Source organism: Rattus norvegicus, chromosome 20 (assembly GCF_036323735.1).
Source record: "Rattus norvegicus strain BN/NHsdMcwi chromosome 20, GRCr8, whole genome shotgun sequence".
NCBI classification, from domain to species: Eukaryota; Metazoa; Chordata; class Mammalia; order Rodentia; family Muridae; genus Rattus; species Rattus norvegicus.
In genome coordinates, this window is record NC_086038.1 from 50,543,168 (window position 1) to 50,564,139 (window position 20,972).

The 20,972-nt window shown below is 42.4% G+C and overlaps 1 protein-coding gene and 1 pseudogene across 1 annotated transcript in view; both read right to left on the reverse strand.

Annotated features, from left to right (window-relative positions):
- The window catches only part of Lin28b (lin-28 homolog B), a 99,436-nt gene extending 95,468 nt beyond the window's left edge, over window positions 1-3,968 (reverse strand). The window contains exon 1 of the mRNA XM_039099150.2: window positions 3,668-3,968. The gene's annotated coding sequence lies outside the window, so the exon portion shown is untranslated. The remainder of the gene's footprint in view (window positions 1-3,667) is intronic.
- A 14,474-nt stretch (window positions 3,969-18,442) lies between these two features.
- On the reverse strand, window positions 18,443-19,448 carry Ldha-ps20 (lactate dehydrogenase A, pseudogene 20; annotated as a pseudogene).
- Window positions 19,449-20,972: the final 1,524 nt, after the last annotated feature.

Below are 20,972 nucleotides of genomic sequence, written 5' to 3' on the forward strand. Positions count from 1 at the left end.
CTAGAGCCGAATGCTTGAAAATGAACCACATGTCCTTTGTCCTGGTCTGTCACCTTTGACCCTTAATTGGATGATCTTCCATATCCATCCATTCTATTTTTAGAAAATAATGTCAAAGCTCTATGCTTAAAATAGCACTTTTCTTGCTGCAGTGGTGAATGTGTTCATTACGCAGCCTCTTCAGGTAATCTTGACAGTTCCCCATCCATGCTCCTGTCTCACCAGGTACAACTCAGAGTATCAATCGCTGTGAGCATTTAAACCCCGATGTCTGTCTTGCTTCGAACAGCATAAATCCCCCCAAAAGTGAGAGATCAGGACGATCTCAAAACTTATACTCTTTTGGAAAGTGTTCATGTTGTTATTTCCAAATAGACTTTATTTCACATGTCGCTTTTAACTTGGCATTTGATAACCACACATTTTTGATACTGATTTTAGTGATGTCAAAATATCAACCTCAATCAAAACGCGCAGATAAGAATTGACATACAGTCTTGTATTACCATCAATCAACCAAAAATCTCAGTTTTGGGGTTAATTCATTGGTTGACTGAATTAGTTCTAAAATCCTGTCACCAGGAAGTGACAGCTTTCAAAAAAATGAGAACATCCCTAGCACTGATCCTATTGGTTTTATACTATTATTCAAAATCAATGCAGAACAGTAAGTTAATACACTTTGCGGACAAGTTTTCTTTAGCATATCTTCTCAATGATTTACAGTACAACTGGGTAAAAATCAATTACATGAAAATATGTATGAAGCACCCCTTGAACCTCCACACAGTATCTGTGTACAGTTTTCAGGTGGATTGACTAGGGACCAATATGGCTGTCTTGGTTCAGCACTGTGGTCAGCGACTTCATAGACTCTGTACTGTCAGAGGCTCAGCATAATACCATTAAGCATATATGCATGGTAAGTTTTCAAACCAACATGATCCTATAAATCATATTTCTAGATATGTATGAGCAAGTCAGTTTTATGTATCTGGATATAAAGAATTCCCATTGTTCTGCTTGGCAAGCAAGAAATTCTTGCTTATCTTGTAATTCATCAAAGACAGTGGTTGTTTATGAAGAAATTACATTACCTTTAGAGGGCAAGAGAAGCATGTACTGTCTCTAAAGTGTTTAAATTCAACCTCTTCAACCGTTTGGCAATTTTAAAAACAAGAGAAAATTCTGAAATAGACCAAATAACCCTTTACCTACTGGAATGCTTTAATGTTCCTTTCTTGATAAGGAGCTTTAATTACTTCCAAGCTGACTCACCTTCGTATCCATAATTTTTTTATCTTAACTATGAACTGAGATGTATATAGATCGTCTCCTGATCGGAGCTTGGGAAAATGTGGCGTTACTTCAACTATTTTAAAGATACCAGTCCCTGCACCTATAGAATGCCCTGTATCTACCTTTTATTTAGGAGTGCTTTCTCTTCCATCAGTGAATCGTAAAATATTATACTAATCTGTTATGGGATCAAAAAGTGACAAGACCAGATACCAACCAATATTAAGGTTTCAAACAGATAAGACCCACCTAGCTCTTCTTTCATTAGAGCCAATACAAACCCAAAACCTTCTATGCACTGCTTCACTCAAACTTTGGTGGGTTTGGGAGGTTACTCATGCAACACCCTTTAAAATACGTCATCCTGAAAGCTAAGCGTGAGTGTTTCAAATCCCAGTGTGCTTTATCTACAGAGACCCCCCCCCCAGTATATTTTGTATTTACCTTAGATCTAATTTCACAACCCATTTTTTTATTCTTTTTCTAAAAAATTTGGTCACAGAACATATACAAAACTACACCCTTATTATTTGAAAAGGGTAAGAGGTAATATAATCACCAGATCACTAGTCCCAAACCTATTGCAAAGTATACATAAACGGTCCATTCATCTTAGCAATCTGCACTAAATATATTAAATTCCTTAGACAGTTAAGATATTTTATTATCAAGAAACCAATCAGCTGATCCTACTGATCCCTAAACTAGGGAAGTCTAAAATCCCTCACTCATGGGAATCTTCCTTCTCCTGTTAAAAGCCTGGGGCAGTTTAACTCCTCAAGGTCTTTAAGAAACCATGCACATTAGACTTCAGTAGTTCATACACATAAAGAGAAGTAGATATTAATATTTAATAAAAATAAATGTTTCTCTCAGAATTTTCAAGATGAACATAGTGCTAATTTAAATGAAGAATTGTTACATTCTTTTGAAATGAATTAACTTACAGACTAATTCTGTCAAATCTTCTCAAACACTCAGGAGGAAGATGTCATCTCACAAATTTACATTTATTAAAATCACAAAGTTGACACATTTCCAAGGACTCGATTTTAATTGCTAAAGGTTTCCTTTGAAGATCTGATAAGATCGTGACATTTTATAATTTACTGTTAAGACTTTAGAATTTGTTTTAAAAGGCCAGTTTTCATTAGTGTTTAGCTAAATGTTAAACACAAAAAAACCCATAATTTCCTGACAAGTGAGAAAAAATTATTTTAAGTTTTCCAGCAACACTGTGAAATGTTTTAAACCATTGTAATACTAGATAGAAGTCAATGTCACCTCACTACTACAATATTTCTGACAAAAAGTAAACCCCTACAATAATAGAAGAATGCGTTGTATCTTCTCTTGCCTTTACAATTCTAAGCATAAAAATCTTTACGGGAGAAATTATGTCTGTGAACAGTAATGGTACACGACAGCCTTAAAAACTGAATATAAAAACAAATCCATAGAAAGGACCTCAAGGAAACACTGGCACGTAAAGATTTCATCCTGTTACGTGAAACAATCCAAAATGGCGGACTTACTATTACTTACATTTAAGGTATTTGCCAATAAGGGAACTAAATACATATTACAAGAGGTTGCTCGGAAACTCTTAATATTTAATCAACGTTCAATTAAAAAAAAAAGTTTTCGGAGCACAAATCCTCATCAAGAACCCGCATCCAATCCTCGCAGTTAACGCCGCTGCATTTCTTCCCCGGGTTTTATCTTTTCCAACACCACCGACATCTGTTTTCCCCCGGTATCTCTTCACATCCTGAATTCCGATTCACAAACTGATGCCACCCAGACAGCCCGAGTTCTGGGAAGGCTCCCCGACGCCCGCGGGTACAAAGCGGCCCGGTGTACGGCGAGCGCGGAGGGCAGGTGCGCTCGCCCCCTGGCGGGAGCCCGCAGCCTGGGCGCTCGCACGGCAGGACGAGCCTCTCAGACCGCCCCCCGCCCCCGCCCGCCGCCCGCCGCCCGCCGCCCGCGCCGCCCACTCCGAGCCCGACCGAGCCGCGCACCGCGAGCCCGGGCGGCCGCGCTGACCGCACCGCGCCCACCCGCGCGCCGAGCGGGGGCGGGGATGGGGAACCCCAAGGTGTGAACCCGGAAGTACAAGCGCGGCCCGCGCGTGGGGCGAGAGAGCGGGAGGACCGGGAAGCGCTGCGGCGCTCCGTCCCGCACGGCAACTTGCCGCAGGACCTGTCACGCCCGCCGCGCCGCCCGTCCGCCCTCTTCCCTCTTTCCCTCCCTCCCTCCCTCCTTCCCCACGCCGGCTCCTCAGCGCCCTGCTCTACTCGACGTTGCTCACGTGCGACACCCGCACCCGCGCGCACCCCGGCCCGCGCCCGCGCGGCCGGCTGCTTACCTCCGCGGCCTCATGGTCCTGCGGCCCCGAGCGCCGGCGGCGGTGAGAGAGAGGGCGGCGGCGCCCGCGAGCCTGTCACTTCCTGACGGAGCCGGGCCGCGAGGGCCGGCACATCGCGAGCCGGAGGGCCGTGCACGCGGAGTGCCAGGGGGTACCCGGGCGGCGTGGGGGGCCCAAGCGGCTCGACCCGAGCCCTGCGTCAGGCGGAGGCTCGCGCACACCACACCTGCCCGCCGCCGCTCCGAGCCGCGTCATTGGCTGCCCGCGCCGAGCGCGCGAGATTGAACCTTCCATTCATTCCTGGGGGCCGGGCGTGCGCGCGCCGCCGCCCCGGGACTCCCGCCCCGCGCGCGCCCGGGGCCGCGGTCACGCGCACTTCGCCCCCAACCGGTTCCCGCTTAGGCGCGTCCCCGAGGGCCTGGGGCGCGCACGGCTCCGCAGTTCTTCGGGAGGCTCCCGGGGCCGCGGCCTTTCTCTCCCAAGTCCTGTCGCGCGCCCCGTGGGTCCCACGGAGCACGAGCCATGGCGCGCTCGCCTGCTCAGTCCGGCACTTGGTGCACGGGAAATAAGGATGCGCGTTGGCCGTAGCCCGGCGCCTCGGGTCGGCTGCGCAGGGGCGGCGGCGAGCATGTCTTAACTGTGCAGTTTGGGGCAGTCAGGAGAAAAGTGCATCTGAATCGGGTGAGCTGCATCCACCGCGTCAGAACTTCGAGGAACCTGGCATCCGCTGTGCCTAGTAAAATGTATATTCGACCCCAAATTCGGTTAGATTTAATAATTATCCCATAGCGAGCCGTGACGTCGGCAGCCAAAAAAGAGGCTGTGTGTGTAGTCCCACATTACTGCTGTCGCTCCTGTTTTTATTTCTGGTGTTTCGTAGTTCTCTCTTGTCAACAAGTCCTCATTCCGCTCTCACAATGATGGTCAGAGGGCTGCAAAAACCATACACAGATTTTTAGCCTTGTGAATTGACGATTGCTTGGAATTAAGAAAAAGGGGATTAAATATTTCACAAATCCAGTTTTGCTCACAACTAAAATTACAGGGTATAAAAAGCAAACTAAAATTGTAAAACTTTGAAAACGACATCAAAGTCTAACTAGATGCACGATACTCTCTCACTTGAGTCACCAAACCCTTGCTATATAAAGACGACTATAGTCTTTGAGTGTCTGGATTAGGATTCAGAACTCAGTTCAACCATTTGCAGCATTTCTGGCTTAATGGGTGAGATAAATCAGAAAGCCTACCGTGATCCCTCTAAGAATTAACTAACCAATTGGCTCCCTGAACTCATACCCAAGATGGCTGTCCACTTCTCCCTTGAGTCAGTGGGGGAGGTGATTTACGTTAAAAGAAACTTCTTCACTGGCAAACACATGAGGTATTTCTTACTTAACTTACTGAGGGAAACAGAGGGTTTTTTTTCCTTAAACAGTGTCCGTGCGTGTGCTTATGCGCGCACAGGGGTCCGTTCTCGCCTTACACCATGTGGGTGAAGGGAATTGAACTCAGATGGTAAACGTTGACCACAGGCACCATCACCCTCAGAGCCATCTCACCTGCCTGAACGATTCTTTTAGCTGCAATACTTAAAGTCATTGTACCAATTAATTGTAGATGCTCTGCTATAATGCTACCTACTTTGCGTTATGATTTTTAATATAGAGGAAGGGATGCAAACATTGATTGTTAAAAATGAAAAACAAAGCTATTAATTTTTGTATTTCCATATGAAATGTGGCGTGCTAACCTACCACCATTACAGTAATTTTATTTATGTGTGGTGTCCACAAATGACATACAGTAGAATGAACTTCGTTTGGAAATAACTTTTAAAGTACAACACTTTCGGTATAATGTAGGTGTGTTACATGTGTATGTGATAGCCATTTAGTCCGAAGAGGAGCCTGACATAAACCAAAAAACATTAAAATGTAACCCAGAGTTGATATTTTAAGTAACCAACAAGTGATGGGTTTGTTTGATTGTTTGTGTTTTATCTCAAGGCGTGGCATTGTGCTGCTGCCACAGAAGTGAAAACTGAAATTAAAATTTTAGTGTATTATGTCATGTTGGGTATGAGGAAAAGATGATAGACTTGAGTAAAAAAAAAATCATCTAAGGAATATTTCAACAAGACCAAAGCAGATTAAAAAGTGAGAAGGCAGGACTCTGGAGAATTCTTTCTAAAAATGAATATTTTGAATCAGAGTCGTAGTGATAATTTGCTTCGCTCATAGAATGACATCTGATAATTATTCCCAGAGATTATTGACAGGGTCCCTCTTGGCCTTTATATTGCCTACCTATAAGAGTTTATATTTATATGAGTGCAAAAGAAGTAGATATGTTTACATTGACAAATTCACTTGGATTACATTTTTTAAAAAGCAGCCAGGCATTTTAAGAACTAGGAAACAGAGTTATGTTATATCTCTCCAGCCCTTTATTTTCTGTGATTGGCAGATAGAAAAGTAAATCCCAGATACCATGTCATTTTACTAATAAATGACAAGTGTTGCTGTAATGTTGAAAAGCAACTGTAAATCGGTTGTACAATGAGGCTTTATGAATAGTATTCTGTTGGTCGAGAGAGTGCTAGGACAACAAGAATCTGTTGTCCCACAGTCGTGCAAGCCAGCTGTCAGGATACAGATGTGCCCAGGCCAGTTCCCCACAGGGCTGTAGAGGAGACACCTTTCCCAATCTCTCCTAGCTTACAGCAGACGTTGCTTGGCTTGCGAATAGCTTTTCCCCTGTCACCGCATCACATATCGTCTTTTCTCTGTACATGTCGGTCTCTGCTGTCCGCATTTCTCCTTCAGTATGGATGCTGTCATCTTAGATTATGTCCCAATTTAATGATCCCAACTTTGGTTCTATAACCAAACGATGTAGCATACAGTTACTAGGGTTAAGACTACAACATATTTTGATGCAACAAAATACAATTTACAATAGCATCATTCTTATAACTGGCTGGTTTTGCTTCTTAGTTTAAAAGTGAGCATCTTTTCTACAAAGAACTGATTATATTTGTACAGGTTTTTTTCCTGTTTATTATAGTAAAGGAGGAGCTAAAACCACTGAAGCTTATTTTCATCCGTGTCACCATCAATACTGTAAATTACCCTTTTCTCAAATTTAAAATGTAAAAGCGACCCAAACGGTAAGGCTTTTGTAGAATATATTTTCTCATGTATATTTTTCTCATATATACATTTGAAAAATATATAATATTTAAGTATATATATTCATGAGTAAATATGCACATATTTTCATAGGTACATATATGACGAAAACAGTCATAAAAACTATTATAAACGTGTGTTTACCTCTGGGACTACAAAAATCCTAAAGCAACTGTACATTGGCTCAGTGGACATAAAACTCGCTGTGTCCTTGTCAAAAGAACTAGAGAATATTTAAGTATAAGAAGCCGAATGCCAAACACAATCCTGCTCCTTTTGTAGGAGGAGGGACAATGAGAATATGCTATGTTTACATTTGTATATAAAAACATTCCGAAGGACACATAAGAAACTGAAGGCTGTGTGTTGGGGATGAGAGAGGAAGTCAGCATAGAGAGCACTAGGAGCTATGTATATTTGTTATGTATTTTGATTACTTTTTAAACAATCCAATTTTTGTAAAAATAACAAAGTACAATCAATAATTAATGCTGCACCTATGGAAAACAGTTTGCATATGTTTACTGGTTGCTTTGCTATTGCAGTGATAAAAACACAGTGACCAGAGGCTTACTTGGGCTTGCCGTCTAGAGGGATGAGAGTCCACTGCAGCAGGAAGCAAGCAGTCACGTCTGCTGGAGCAGCAAACTGAGCGCTCACATCTAAATCAGGAAGCACTAGCAGGGAGTAAACTGGGAGTGACGCCTCCCGCGAGGACACACCTCCTGAAGCTACCGAGAGCCGCCAACCGGGGACCAAGTCTTCAAACATCTGAGCCTGTAGGGAAAATTAATATTTATGCAACCACAGTATGTGTATGTGGTATGTGTGCTTGCATATATTCGTGTCCACAAGTGTATTTATGCAGCTGTATACACACGTGTGTGTTCACGAGTGTGGAGCCCTGCAGTTGAGGTTGAACATCTTCTTCAACCACAGACAGGAGCATCTCCTGATAAACCTGGTGCTCACTGAGGCAAGCTACTGCAGTCATCCAGCTTGCTCCGGGGATCTCATCTCTGCTTCTAGGGCTCTGGGGTTACAAACGGTCTGGTGTGCCCACTCGGCTTTTTAATGTAGGCTTTGGGGGATCCTGATTCTTGTCATCAACACACGTGTAACAAGCACATGATCCACTGAGCCATCTTCCCTGGTCATGTTTTCCATGTTCTCTGAGGACATATTCTTCAAATCCGATATTTCAAAAAAAACTCGTTTCCTGTTTTGTCACCTTGTTTCAGTTTGTTTTGTAGACAGGGCCTCACTCTGTAGCCCAGGTTGGCCCTAAACTCGCTATGTACCCCTGGATGGCCTTGATTTTGTGTCAGTCTCCCTCTCCCTCCCTAGTATGGGACAAAAACCTGGGGAAACAAGCAGATGTGAGGCTCTGGCCAGCCATATCAGTCTATATGAAGCACCCAGGCAAGTAAGACCATATCTAAATGGAGACAATGTAGACGGTGTTCCTGAGAAATGATCTGCTCTAGTTCACTTGGGGAGAAAAGAACTCATTTGGCTAACATCATCAAGAGACGCCAAGTCAGAAGCTCAAGACAGGAACCCGGAAGCAGGAACTGAAGCAGAGACCTTGAAAGAATTCTGTTTATTGGCTTGATCCCTTGTTTGCTTGACTACTTCTCTACCAGGACCACCTGTCTGTGGATGGTACCACCCACAGTGGGCTAGGCCCTCCCGTATCAATCAGCAATCAAGGAAATGCCCCACAAGCCAATCTGAGGAGGGCAATACTCAACCGATTTTTCCTCTTCCTAGGCATGTCTAGGTTTGTGTCCAGTTGACAAAAACCTACCAGCACAACACCCAACGTTGTCCTCTGGCTTCCACACATGGGTATATACCTGCATGCAAAAATGCACTAGACACACCTGAATGCCCAACATATGCACAATTTTTAAAAAGTTATTTATGTCTGCCAGGTATAGTGAGTGCATACGTGTGAACCCAGCACTCAGGAGGCTGAGGCAGGGCAATCAAGAGCTTGAGGCCAGCCCAGGGTATCGCTCAACAAAATAATCTCAAAACAAAATCATACAAAGCATGGCTCACAGCACTGTATGGAGATTAGCAGGAAATAGTCTCTTTTGAACAATTAGTCTAGTCAGGTAAGCTAAAGAGGAAAAAGAGAATGTTTAATAGGAAGGATATTATTGTAGCTCATAGCATTATATAGTCCTACAGCCCCAACATAAAAATCAAGGTTCTCTGTTTTAGGAAGACTGCTTGAAGATCTCTTCTCCCTCTGTTTGCTCAGATTCAATGCCCTAGTCTCATCCCCAGCTCAGCAACAGAATACCTGTGGCAGGCAGCCTTCCCTGGCCCCTGGTCCCATCTCCCATGGATCCCACAGAACATCTCTTTTAACCTCCCTCCCTGGACTTATTGCTTTATCCATGCCCCCAACCCCAGCAGGCACCCCCTGCTAACCCAAGAGCCATGCCTCCCAGGGCAATACGTAGACCCACATCTCTGCTCCTCCAGATCCAAGCCTTCAGTATCATACCCAGATCTATAGCAGGAAACATGCTGTGGTCTTTCTTTTCTGATACCATCCCCAACCAATCACAAAGATCTCTCCTGCACCCTTCCTCCCCCCCAATGCCAGTATCCCAGCCTCCAATACCAGCAAGCATTCCCTATGAACACACCAGCTGAGCAGGCCAGGGAAACAGGTAAGCCAACTGAAGACCTTCACCACTTCCTGCTCTTCTGAATCCACTCTCCCAGTCACGTTCCTACCTCTGCAACAGAACAATTGTCCTTTCCCCTCTGCCCACATCTACCTCAAAACTACCCCACCTAACCTCCCTCTTCCCCACTAGTTGCTTTATCCTAGACCCCAACTCCAACAGGCAGTCTCAGCTGACCCACAGACCACTTCTGCACTTCTTCAGGGAAGCAGGCAGGCTACCTGCAGACCTTGCCCTCTCCTTCTGATCCTCTGCTTCTGTTCCTCTGGATCAAACCCAATCTTATCAACATCGCTGTAGCAGACCCTCTGTGGTGACCTCTCTTCACTGTCTCCCCTCATTCCAAGGAGTCAGAATGAGCTGATCCTGGTTGAATACTTTCCTCTCCTCCCTCCTGTGATCCGCTTCAGACCCCTGGCATATCCTCATTCCCAGCTGTCAGCTCCCAATACCCAGACACATTTTATTTGGAACACCACAACTATCAAGTGCAAAGAAAAGTTGCTTCCAGGCAGCACACAGCCATCACACTCCAAAAATTCAAAGAGGAAACATGAACCAAGACACAAAACACCCACCCAACAGAGACAAATCCAGAAATCTTCACCTAGACCTATAGTCCTTCAAAACCCAGATACCTAAATGCCAGCATAAAACCACAACCAATAGCAGCTAAGATACTATGTCTCTACTAGAGCCTGGCTATCCTCCTACAGCAGGTCCGAAATATCCCAACACAGCTGAAGCACAAAAAACAAAGGCCTTAAACCAACTAGATGAAGGTGATAGAGGTCTTTAAAGGAGAAATTAATAAAGCCCTTAAAGAAACCCAGAAAAAAACACAAACTAACCGCTGAATAGATCCCTTCAAGAACACACAAGCAACAGTGGAAGAAAACTGATCAAGACCTGAAAATGGAAATAGAAACAGTAAAGAAAACAGGAAATAAGGGAATCAATGAAAAATTTACAAACTCAAACAGGAGCTACCTAGGCAGCCCTCACCAACAGGAAGGGATGAGAGAATCTCAGGCATTGTAGGTAGAAGAGAAGACATGGATACATCGATCAAAAGAATAGTAACTCTAAAAATTCCTGACACAAAACATCCAGGAAGTCTGTGGTGTTTCAAAAGAACAAACCTAAGAAGAGTAAAGAAGAGTAGGAATTGAGATAGGAGAAGATTCCCAGCTCAAAGGCCCAGAAAATGTTTTCAAGAAAATCATTAGGAGAAAATTTCTCTAAGTAGCTGGATACAAAATTAACTCACAAAAATCAGCAACCCTCCTATACACAAATGACAAAAGGACTGAGAAAGAAATCAAGGAAACAACACCTTTCACAATAGCCTCAGATAGCATAAAGTGTCTTGGAGTGACTCTAACCAAGCAAATTATATGACTTGTATGATAAAAACTTCGAGTCCATGAAGAAAGAAATTTAAGAAGAAACTCTCCCATGCTCATGGTTTGGTAGAATTAATGCAGTAAAAATGACCATTCTAGCTCTTACTCTCTTACTCTTTTACCCTCTTACTCTCTTCCCTCTCTGTCCCTTCTCTTCCGATTTCCCTCCCTGCTCTCTCTCCACATGTTCATGGGCAACCCCCCCTCCTCCCCTTTTTCTTCTCCTTCTCCTCCTCTTCTTCCCCTCTCCCTCCCTCCCTCCCTCCTCTCTCTCTCTCTCTCTCTCTCTCTCTCTCTCTCTCTCTCTCTCTCTCTCTCTCAGCCCTAAATAAACTCTATTCCATACTAAATAAGGCCATTCTACCAAAAGTAATCTACAGATTCAATGAAATTCCCACCAAAATTACAACACAGTTCTTTTCCAACTTGAGACAAGGATTTCTCTGTGTAGCCTTGGCTGTTCTGGAACTCACTTTGCAGACAGGCTGGCCTCAAATGGAGATCTGCCTGCCTCTGCCTCCCAAGTGCCGGCATTAAAGGCATGGGCCACCAGTGCCTAGTTCGAACACAGGTTTTTACAGACCTTGAAAGGACAATTCTCAACTGCATATAAAAAAAATCCCAGAATAGCTAAAATAATCCTGGACAACAGAAGAAATACTGAAGTTATCGCTGTCTTTTATTCAAGGTAAAAGCTAGGATAATGAAAAGAATGTGGCATTGGAACACAGACACATTGATCAATGCAAGTCAATTGGAGACTCAAACACAATCCATGCATACAGACAACTGATTTTTTTTTTTTTGATAAAGAAGCTAGAAATACACAGTGGGAAAAAAGGAGCATCTTCAGTGAACTGTGCTTGTCAAACTGTATGTCCACTTTTGCAAAATACAGATTCCTATCTATTAACCTGCACAAAACTCAAAATGAAAACAGATGTGGTGAACCTGATAGAAGAGAAAGTGGGGAATGATCTCGAACATCCTGGCACAGGAGACAACTCCTGGACAGAATCCCAATAGCTCAGGCACTAAGATCAATCAGCAAATGGGACCTCATGAAACTGCAAAGCTCCTGTAAGGCTAAGGACAGCATCAATTGGACAAAGCAGCAGCCTACAGATTGAGAACATATTTTTCCAACTCCTGATGGAAGTCTAATATCCAAAATATATAAATAACTCAAGAAACTAGATATCAGAAAACAAATAATAAAAAAAAAGAGTACAAATATAAACAGAATTCTCAGTAGAGGAATCTCAAATGACTGAGAAACAAGAAATGTTCAGCCGGTTGTGGTGGTGCACACCAGTAGGATTTGCTGAAGGAGGCAGAGGCAGGAGGATCATAAGATCGAGGCCAGCCTGGGCTACACATTTGGGCTGGAGAGATGGCTCAGCAGCTAAAAGCACTGATTGCATTCTAGAGGTCCTGGGTTTGGTTCCCAGCAACCATATAGTGGCTTACAACCATCTGTAATGGGATCCAATGCCCTCTTCTGGTGTGTCTGAAGACAGCTACAGTGTACTCATATAAATAAATAAAATCTTTTTTTTTAAAGAAATGTACAATAGACTTGGCCATCAGAGAAATACAAGTCAAAACAACTTTGATATTACATCTTTTTCAGTTTCTGTGAAGAACTGAGTTGGAATTTTGATAGGGATCGCATTGAATCTGTAGATTGCTTCGGGTATGATGGCCATTTTTACTATCTTAAATCTACAAATCCACAAGCATAGGAGATCTTTCCATCTTCTGAGGTCTTCTTCGATTTCTTTCTTCTGAGACTTGAAGTTCTTGTCATACAGATTTTCAGTTGCTTGGTTAGCATTACACCAAGATATTTTATACTATTTGTGATTATTGTGATGAGTGTTGCTTCCCTAATTTCTTTCTCAGCCCGTTTATCTTTTGTGTAGAGGAAGGCTACTGATTTGAGTTAATTTAATATCTAGCCACTTGGTCGAAGTTGTTTATCGGGTGTAGGAGTTCTCTGGTAGGATTTTTGGGGTCACTTATGTATATTATCATATCATCTTCAAATAGTGACACCTTGACTTCTTCCTATCCAATTTGGAGCTCTTTAACCTCCTTTTATTGTCTAGTTGATCTAGCTAGAACTTTGAGGACTATATTGAATAAATAGGGAGAGAGTGGGGAGCCTTGTCTTGTCCTTGATTTTAGTGAGATTGCTTCAGGTTTCTCTATATTTAATTTGATGTGGGCTGTTAGTTTGCTGTATATTGCTTTTATTATGTTTAGGTATGGGTCTTGAATTCCGGATCTTTCCAAGACTATAGACATGAAGGGTGTTGTATTTTGTCAAAGGCTTTTAACAGCATTTAATGAGATAATCATGTGATTTTTTTTCTTTTGAGTTTGTTTATATAGTGGATTATGTTGATGGATTATTGTATATTGAACCATCCCTGTATCCCTGGGATGAAGCTTACTTGACTGTGATGAATGATGGTTTTGATGTGTGCTTGGATTTGATTTGCAAGAATTTTATTATTTTTTGTATTGATAATCATAAACAAGATTGGTTTGAAGTTCTCTTTCTTTGTTAGGTCTTTGTGTGGTTTAGGTATCAGAGTAACTGTGGTTTCACAGGATGAATTTGATAGTGTTTCTTCTGTTTCTATTTTATGGAACTGTTTGAGAAGTATTGGTGTTAGCTTTTCTTTGAATGTCTGATAGAATTCTGCACTAAACTCATCTGGCCTTGGGCTTTTTTTTTTTTTTTTTTTTTGATTGTGATATTTTAATGACTGCTTCTGTTTCCTTATGGTACTGTTTAGATGGTTTATCTGGTCCCGATTCAACTTTTGTTCCTGGTATTTGTCTAGAAAAATCTTCCATTTCATCTAGATTTTCTAGTTTTGTGGAATATAGACGTTTTTAGTAGGATCTGAATTTTTTGAGTTTCCTCAGTTTCTGTTGTTATGTCTCCCTTTTCATTTCTGATTTTGTTAATGTGGATACTGTCTCTGTGCCCTGTAGTTGGTTTGGCTAGGGGTTTATCTATCTTGTTGATTTGGTTTTGATGATTCTTCGAATAGTTTTCTTTGAATAGTATTCTTTTTTCTAGTTGCTTGATTACAGCCCTGAGTTTGATTATTTCCTGCTGTCTACTCCTCTTGGGTGTGTTTGCTTCCTGTTATTCTAGAGCTTTCAGAAACGCTGTTAAGTTGCTAATGTAGGATCTCTCCGATTTCTTTACAATGGTACTCAGTGCTATGAATTTTCCTCTTAGCACTGTTTTTATTGTGTCCCATAAGTTTTGGTATGTTGTGCCTTCATTTTCATTAAATTCCAGAAAGTCTTTAATTTTTTTATTTATTTCTTCCCTGACCACATTATCATCGAGTAGAGAGCTATTCAGTTTCCATGAGTACACAGGCTTTCTGTCGGTTTTGTTGTTATTGAAGACCAGCCTTAGTCCATGGTGATCTGATAGGATGCATAGGACTATTTCAATCTTCTTGTATCTTTTGAGGCTTGTTTTGTGTCCAATTACATGGTCAGTTTTGGAGAAGGTACCATGAGGTGCTGAGAAGAAGGTATATTCTTTTGTTTTAGAATGAAATGTTCTACAGATATCTGTTAAATCCATTTAGTTCAGAGCTTCTGTTAGTTTCACTGTGTCTCTGTTTTGTTTCTGTTTCCATGGTCTATTCATTTGTGAGAGTGGGGTGTTGAAGTTTCTCACTATTATTGTATGTGTCTTACGCTTTAGTAATGTTTCTTTTACAAAGGTGGTGTCCTTGCATTTGGGGCATAGATGTTTAGAATTGAGAATTCCACTTGAATTTTTCCTTTGATGAGTATGAGGTGTCCATCCCCATCTTTTTTGATAACTTTTGGTTGAAAGTCTATTTTATTGAATATTAGGATGGCTATTCCAGCTTGTTTCTTGGGATCATTTTCTTGGAAAAAATTTTCCACACTTTTATTCTGAAGTAGTGTTTGTCACTGTTATATGTTTTTTTGTATGCAACAAAATCTGGGTCCTGTTTATGTATCAAATCTGTTAGTCTATGTCTTTTTATTGGGGAATTGAGTCTACCGATGTTGGGAAATATTAAAGATCAATGATTGTTGCTTTCTGTTATTTTTGTTGTTAGTGGTGGTAGTATGTTTGTTTGTCTCTCTCCCTTTAGGATTGTAATGAGATAATTAACTTCTTGGGTGTAGTTTTGGTCCTTGTGTTGGAGTTTTCCTTCTATTTCCTCTGTAGGGTTAGATTAGTAGGAAGATATTGTTTAAATTTGGTTTTGTTATGGAATATCTTGGTTTCTCCATCTATGATGACTGAGAATTTTGCTGGGTATAGTAACCTGGGCTGGCATTTGTATTCTCTTAGGGTCTGCAAGACATCTGTCTAAGATCTTCTGGCTTTTAGAGTCTCTGCTGAGAAGTCAGATATAATTCTGGTACATCTGCATTTATATGTTACTTGGCCTTTTCCCCTTACTACTTTTAGTATTCTTTCTTTGTCCTGTGTATTTAGTGTTTAGATTATTATGTGGCTGGAGGAATTTCTTTTCTGGTCCAATCTATTTGGTGTTCTGTAGGCTTCTTGTATGTTTATGACCAACTCTTTCTTTAGGTTGGGGAAGTTTTCTTCTATGATTTTGTTGAAGATGTTTCCAGGCTTTTTGCATGGGGCATCTTCTCCCTCTTCTATTCCTATTCTATTGTTTCTTTCTTTCTTTTGTAATTTATCAGTCAGATTTGTATTAGTAAATTCTCAACCCACAAAATGCCTGCCCAACAAACTCAAAACTCAATTGATATAAACACAAGCTACACATCTAGATAGGACAAATGCACCCTACTTCTTATTTAATCATTTATCTAAGAAATCTCCAATACTTATGGCATGGTTCTGGCTCCTCTTCCTCTCCTTTAGGTTCCATCTTGCCTCCTCCTCTCTGTCTCCTCCTCAACCTATTATTCTTAGAATGGTCTTTTCATCATGTCCTGAATTTCCTGGATGATTTGTTTTAGGAGCTTTTTTGTACTTTGTATTTTCTTTGACTGTTGTGTCAGTACCTTCTGTGGTGTCTCCCATTCCTGAGATTCTCTCTTCTCTTATATTCTGTTGGTGATGCTCCTGACTTCTTTCCTAGGTTTTTCCATCTCCAGGGTTGCCTCCCTTTGTGATTTATTTATTATTTGTATTTATACTTTTAGATCCTGGATGGTTTTGTTCAGTTGCTTCAGCTGTTTGCCTGTGTTTTCCTGTATTTCTTTACAGGAGTAATTTTTGTCCTCCTTAAGGTCCTCTATCATCTTCATGAGATGGGATTTTAGGTCAGCATCTTGCTTTTCAGGTGTCTTAGGGTATCCAGGGTTGCAGTGGTGGGAGAACTGGGTTCTGATGATGCCAAGTTGCTTATGTTCATGGGCTTGTCTCTCGCTGTCTGTTTATCTCAGGCGTTAACGGGCCTTGCTGTCTCTGGCTGGATCCTGTGAGACTGGCTATGATGGACCTCCTTGAGTCAAGCTGTCTCTGGTTGTGGATGGGGTCTGGAGCACCATCTCTGTCCCAGGCCAACTTGTGGGCCGGAAGGCAGGGCAGGGCAGGGCAAGGCAGGGCAGGGCAGGGCAGGGCAGGGCAGGGCAGGGCAGGGCAGGGCAGGGCAGGGCAGGGCAGGGCAGATTGAGCCCACCTTTAGAAAGTCTATTTTTAATAGAAGAAAAAAGTGATTAAAAACAAAGGCGTAGATGAGGAAAATGTTTTAGATTTATTTATAAATGTTTTGCATGTATGTATGTATGTATGTATGTATGTATGTATGTATGTGCACCACATGCATGCTTGCTGTCCACAAAGTTCAAAAGACAGTGTTTATATCTTGGAACTTGAGTTACAGGTGTGAACTCCCAAGTGAGTACTGGGAACTGATCTCAGGTCCTCTGCAAGAGCAACAAGCTCTTACTCACGGAGTCACCTTTTCATCCTCAAATTTCTTCATCTGCCTCCGACTCCTACAAGAATTATGGTTCATGTCTAACTTTAGTGTGTGTGTGTGTGTGTGTGTGTGTGTGTGTGTGTGTGTGTGTGTGTGTGTGTTTGAAAGAGTGAAAGTGTGTGTCTGAGAAAGAGAGAGAGGGGGGAGAGAGAGAGAGAGGGAGAGAGAGAGAGAGAGAGAGAGAGAGAGAGAGAGAAAGAGAGAGAGGGAGGAGAGAGAGGAAATATTAGTGACTCATGGGTTCAAACCCAGGGCTTTTGTGCCTACTAAGCATGTATTCCTACTGTGCTCATTCCAGCTCCTTTCACTGTGCTACAATTTTAAGAACCTTGGCCTAAACAAAGTTACATTGCCTAAATATCAGTAGAAACCATTTCCTTTTGATCTCTTTAGGTATATGTGTCAAGGCCCTGTAATTAGACAAGATCAATGACAAACCAACATAGAAAGGTGATACAAGGAGATGGTTCCATGGGTAATATTAATTCTGTGTTTTCTCTTCCTCCTTGGAATGGCTTCTTTGCTCGTTTCAACTATGTGGGCGACTACTGTCATTGGAGATGCGTGGGTGGTGGATAGTCCCTCTATTCCTTAAGGGGACAACAAAACAGAAGTTTCAATTGACCAAAAGGTTCCCCCACATCTGAAAACCTGAGATCTAAGACTTAACGGTGGTGTCATTTACATGTGTTACAATAATTTATCGCTCTGACGACAGGTGTTTTCCTTGCTATTGTAGACTTTGTATATAATAAACAATTGAATAAATGAACAATTGCACCATTTTGGTTTTTGCTTTCCTTTTCCTTTTCTTTTCTTCCTTTTCTTTTCTTCCTTTTCTTTTCTTTTCTTTTCGAGACAGGTTCTCTCTTAGTAGCTGTCCTAGAACATTCTACGTAGACAAGGTTGGCTTTAACTCTAATAGAGTTCACCACTATCTCCTGAGTGCTGGGATTGAAGCATGCACTACGCAGCTGGCAGCCCAATTTTAGAATCTTTTTTTTTTCACTGTTCAAAATGTACTTGGTGTTTTCCTTGGCATGACACTTGAGTGGTTGGTTCCATCATCCATATCCAGATTTTACATTTCACGTAATATTGCAATGTACACTACAGACACATATAATACAGAAAATATCCTGTAGAACATTTATGCACAAGATATGCACGATGGACTTACACACTGGAGCCAGGTTATGACTGACTGGGCCTAGGCATGTTTGGTGAGGGTGTGCAGCAGGCTCCTAGGGTAATCAAAGTCTGCACGCAGTTGGCAGTGTGTCTTGGTGAGAATGGGACTGTCACACTAACCAGGTTACCACTACACCACTTAGCAGCAGGGTAGAGCTGTGGGAACTGAGACTTTCCCCCGACCACCTCAACACAACTGTACTAACCACGGCTCAGATGAGAAGTGTGTGGTCTCCATAGAAACCCTGCTGCAGCCTGGCCAGTGAAGTGCTAGGACACTGGCAAGACTTTAGAACTGCAGCTCCTTCTGGATTCCCCAGAGGGTAGCTGCACTCTTTTTCATGCCGACCTCCTCCTCAGGAGTCAGTGTCGCTTTCACAATATCTGAGATTCCATTTTGTCCCAGGATACACGGGACGCTGAGGAAGACGTCATCATTGAGTCCGTAGAGACCCTTAATCATGGTGGAAATGGGATGCACCCGCCTAAGGTTCTTCATGTGCTCTTGGCCAAGTCTGCCACGGAGAGGCCAATGGCCCAGGATGTGTAACCTTTCAGCTTGATCACCTCATATGCACTGTCAACCACCTGTTTGTGAGCTTCCTTCCACTGCTCCTTGTCTGCATTGGTGCCTAGTTCCCGGTTCAGAGACTTCCGGGAGACCCCGGCAACGTTCACACCACTCCACACAGGCACACTGGGGTCACCATGCTCTCCCAGGACCCACCCGTGACAGCTCAGCGGGTGAACTCCCAACCTTTCTCCCATGAGTTAATGGAACCAAGCTGAATCCGGATTGCAACCACTTCCAATAACTCTGCTTTTGGGAAAGCCACTGATTCTCCAAGCCACGTAGGTCAGGATATCCATTGGATTTGAGACGATGAGCAGCTTGCACTGTGGACTGTCTTCACAATGTTCGGAATGATGAACTTGAAGGTGTTCACGTTTCGCTGGACCAAATCGAGCCGGATCTCTCTCTCTCTCTTGCTGATTCCCGCCCCCCGTCCCCCGCCCCCCGTGTGATAATGACCAGCTTGGAGTTTGCATTCACTCTACAGTCTTTGCTGGAGACAATTTTTGGTGTCTTAAGGAAAGGCTGCTATGCTGGAGATCCATCATCTCTCCTTTAGCTTGTCTTCCATGACATCAACAAGGGCAAGCTCATCGGCCAAGAAGGTACTGATGGCGCAAGCCATGCCAACATCACCAACCCCAACAACTGTAATCTTGTTCTGGGGGACCCGTTCTTCCTTAAGAAGATTCACAACCAGCTGGTCCTTGAAGGTTGCCATCTTGAACTTTGAGTCTTTTGAGGCCGCTAGTGGAGGATGGAGGACGACGGTTGAGCAGCAGCATGGCCGGAGCTCAGTAACAGTGTCTCCAGCACCCCAATTTTACAATCTTGATAGGAGTTTATTGATGAAACTTTCCTCTAACGACCTACCTAAATCATTTCCTCGTCATTCGACACTGTTTAATAGAATTAAGTTACATCCTTCTCTTTTTAAATGCCCTTATTTTTATTTGTGTGAGCCACTCGTGTGTAGGTGCCCATGGAGGCTGAAGACGGCATCAGAACTCCTGCAACTAGAATTACAGGCAGTCTGAGTCACCTTGGGTGGGTTCGAGGAACCGCATTTGATCTTCTGCAGGAGCAACAAGATCTTAGGTCTAATCGGACAGATTTTCAGATGTGGGGAAATTTTCCTGTCAATTGAAACAAGAGATGCCCAGATGACATATGGCAAGTTATAACTAGGTTATTGATGGGAACGAAAACTTTAATAGCTTAGAGGGTAGATCTCTGCCAAGCTCTCTGGTGCATTAAAGGCTTATTAAATATATGAAAGTTGTATATCTTTTATCTGAGAACTGAATGATTAAAGGCAAGATAAAAAACCCCGATTAAAATTACTACAACAAGGGGTATTATTATATATAAGAACATGACTGGTAAAGTGTGTATGTGTGTGTGTATGTTTGTGTGTGTGTGTACGCGCGCGCTACATGTGCATATGTGTGTGCATGTGCATGTGTGTTTGCATGTGTGTATCAAGTCACTATTTCTATGAAATGAGTATCTAAATAAAATTAACTTTAGTTCTATAGGAAGACTGTTCTAGAAAGAACAAATGTACAAGCAGTATGTATGTATCTCTGGGTACTGCTCTTAATTTCTGTCCTCTCTCCCACTACTAAGGACCAGGTATACAGATAAAGTAACATCATATCAGCTTCCTTACCCTGTCCATTTTGCTTAAGAATTCACCTTCCTGAAGAGAGTCACTATATCACATAGAATCACGATCAATTGTATGAATTAACTCTGGAGAACTAGTTGGTGGGAAATAATAATATGGTTCCAGAAGTTCACGGTGACTAGTCAGAATGCAGATGTCCAGACTATACCGCCAATCCTCTTTGACTTTCTCCATTGGGATCTTCAAAACACAAGAGCTCGGGGACACCTCTGAAACTTCCTATCCACTTGACGACCTCAGATTAAAGAACTTAGGGGTTTTCCTCGAAACTACGAGAGTATTGTAGCTGGGGGTTTTGTTTAGTTTTTCTCCTTTTATTGCTTGAGAATCTCATACATACACATAATGTGTTTTGACTACATCCATCCGCATTTCCTCTGAGGCTGCACCTGCTCCCCATCCCTTCCAACACGTTTACCTCCCAATTTCATGTGGTCTATTATTTCAAACAAAGCAAATTCGTTTAGTACTCTCTGTTATGTGCACAGGTTTAGGACTTAAGTATCCCTTCCAGTATCCTCCGGAGAGCTATCTTAGTGGTCATAAATTCCTTAA